The sequence below is a fragment of the Lactuca serriola genome, chromosome 4, assembly GCF_051521515.1.
Source record: "Lactuca serriola cultivar US96UC23 chromosome 4, Lser_US96UC23_V15, whole genome shotgun sequence".
NCBI classification, from domain to species: Eukaryota; Viridiplantae; Streptophyta; class Magnoliopsida; order Asterales; family Asteraceae; genus Lactuca; species Lactuca serriola.
Genome location: NC_136411.1, coordinates 51,216,841 through 51,219,867, shown reverse-complemented (window position 1 = coordinate 51,219,867; position 3,027 = coordinate 51,216,841). Strand labels below are relative to the sequence as shown.

Sequence of the window (3,027 nt, the reverse complement as noted above, 5' to 3'; positions counted from 1 at the left end):
TCAAACGATTGTCAGAACCGAAAGAGAAAGACTGAAGACATTCTACTCCATGAACGCACGTCCTAAAAAAGAAGTGTGGTCTCGGAAGAGAATTACAAAGATCTCTGGGGTTGGAAGAAAAGTCTTAAGCAAATTTGACTTAGATTGCTTGTTGCACCACTATTACATCTTTCAGAACAAATCAAAGCAAATCCTCATTACGGACGCCGACTTCCCCTCCATAAATCCAAACGACATCTTGACTATTATTGCTCACTTCCGAACTCGCCAAGACAGTCAAATGAACATTGTTGCCTACAGTGCTGCAATGAACTACCTAAAAGATTATGTTGTCGAGTTTTGCAGATGTGACTTTGATCTTGCTCATTTTTCGGAACTGAAAAGTTTTTGGGCAAAGATTGACTACAAGCTACACGAAGCTGAGATTTTGGTAGAAGGGCCAATTGATGAACCAATTTTGGGATACGTCTACTTGCAAAAGAAGACAAAAAAAAGGACTTCTTTCGAGTCCTAGACAAGCATCTCGTTCCCTCTAAAGTTCTTCAAAATTTCATCACAAATTCAGCAAAGTCAGATGCTCTGGAGCATGTGAAAAACAAATTTATCAATCAACTCCAATGGTACCTGGAAGTTCAGAGCTAACTCTACAGAGCTTATGTGTTCATCAATGAAGAAGCCAACTAAGCTGACTTGATTGCTAAGTTCACTTAGGGGGAGATTACTGAAACATGAAAAGTGAACCTCTAACAATCGTTAGTAATAAAGATCCGAAGTCAGTTGAGTCCGAGATTTGTGAAGTCTGAGATAGAGATGGAGTATGAGATGAAGATCATTCCGAGATGAAAGGTAGTTCCGAGATTTAAAATATGTTCTTGTATTAAATGTTTCCTGTCTTATTATTGATGTAACATTTCATAGGACTTTATCTTTTAGATAATCAGTTTGTCAGTGACTCATTATTATCTAGTCCTAGGAATGTTTCCCAGATTGTATGATGTTAATCCTTAGTCTATTTAAGGAGTGATTTGAATGACAAGAAAATATGCATTATTACTCCAAAGGTAGAAAAAAATTCTCTTTACTTCACTTTAATTTTTCTCTCAAGTCAAGATCTCTCATAACATTCTTCTTGTTCATTAAATTTCTTTACATTGATTATACTCCTAGTTTACTTCATTTAATATTTGAGTACTTTGTTGAATCTTTTCTTCAAGTCCTAACTGTTATTTCCAGATTTGACTGGAACCATTAATTAAGAGCAGACATTGATCTTAAAGATTAGCTCAAGGTTTGTGTTTTCATACATTGTCCTTGCGCATTGATTCTTGTACTCACAATAAGGTTTCATAGTGTGTTTGTTTTTCAGAAGTCCGTAGACATAGAAACATCTGCTTAAGGTCTTCATGGCACAAAATTAGCCTCGAGTCTTCTAAGGTCTACACACTTTATTCAAAACCCAACAAAAAAAAAACACACGCTTATTTCTCTTGACATATCAATGCCTCCTTCCTTCTCACCATTTCGCCCTTTACTGCTTATCCTCCTCCTCTCGCTGGTCGTTACCTTCCAGACCGTCCAAAATAGCCGTCATTATCGACACCTACATCCGTCGGCAAAATCCATCGCTACCTCCTCACCATCGGCGACTCCCTCCACCACCAATCTTATTCAACCTCTTACCATCGGATTTCCCCTGTAAACAAAAAAGGTTCTGCCCAACGTCGAACCATCCTCCATGTCGCCGACTAGCCTACTATCGACACCACCCTCTCCTCCATGCCTTTGCCTCCCGCAGTTGTTCATGAGGTATTTATTTCATCTGAATTTTTCTCTATAATAGTATCCTATCTTTTCTCTTTTCTGATTAGGATGTGAAAGTCATTGAATCATATATCGGTTTTGGTATGTGTTTCTGATGTCGTGTTTACTTAAATGACTTCTGGAATTAGATTATGTTATTGTTTTGGATGTTTTTTGCTAAAATTATTTTGGTTTTCTAAAGTCACATAAAAATCGCCCACCAAGCATTTGATAAAATGTCTGATAGGGACATTGCATCTTGGAAGACATTCCTTTTTCGTTTATAGTTCAATTTAACATATTAAAAACTCAAATTTACAACCTTTGCAGGAAGACGACACCAAATATGTCAAGAAACATGGAAATTTGAATAAGCCGACAATGCTGTCAATGGTGGCAATTGTTGCAATGTGTATGTGGCTTTGTTGTTCAAGAATTCACTCCGGAATCCATTCCAATAATGGAGTAAGCTAAGCTAAGACAAGTCTAGGATTTCATTTTCTTTTTCATTTGATATAATTTTATTAACAAAGATGGTTATGATCGTAAAATTTGTGTGTAATGTGTATATGACTCTATTGATGTTATTCCATCTAAATATACGGTATTTTTTATGTCTTGTACTTCGTACTTGTTTACCAGTTTTCATGCTAGAAATTCATAAGAAAATCTCTCACTTGTTTACCATTTTCCCTAGTTGAACTAAACGGAATCTCTATGATCGGTATAAATTCAAACCAGGTCGAATAAAAGAGATGTGTTGTATGTATGATATATATTTTAGGATCTTATTTTTGTTTATCTTGCAAAGACAATGGTATATATTTATTAGATAATTTTGGAAGTGATTTATTAATATAGAAATTTGATTATATGATTTTATATTAAATGAACTAGGATAAGAATTATTTAATTTCGGTGATAAAAAACTCTTTTAAGTTTAAAAAATCAATTTATTTTATTTTATTTTCTTTTAGGAGTCTGCGGACCTTAAAAAACAAACAACATTTTTCTTGCAGAGTACAGCCGTTTAGTCAACCTCTTCTTCTACAGATATCTGTAGATGTGGTCCGTAGACTGCAAACATTTTACATCTTAAAAAACAAACAACACCTCATACTTAAACTTAGATTTAAACTTTGTTTATATTTTGATACAAAATTCCGCATTAATGATTTCAAATGAGAAAAATGATTTTCAAAAGATAAACATATTTTACTAGCTTGT

General features: G+C 34.5%; 1 long non-coding RNA gene across 1 annotated transcript; it reads left to right on the top strand.

Moving 5' to 3' along the window:
* The first annotated feature begins 1,418 nt into the window (after positions 1–1,418).
* On the top strand, positions 1,419–2,423 carry LOC145100117 (uncharacterized). Its single transcript, XR_013704836.1, has 2 exons — positions 1,419–1,806; positions 2,131–2,423. It is a non-coding gene; the product is annotated as an uncharacterized LOC145100117 (long non-coding RNA).
* The last annotated feature ends 604 nt before the right edge of the window (positions 2,424–3,027 follow it).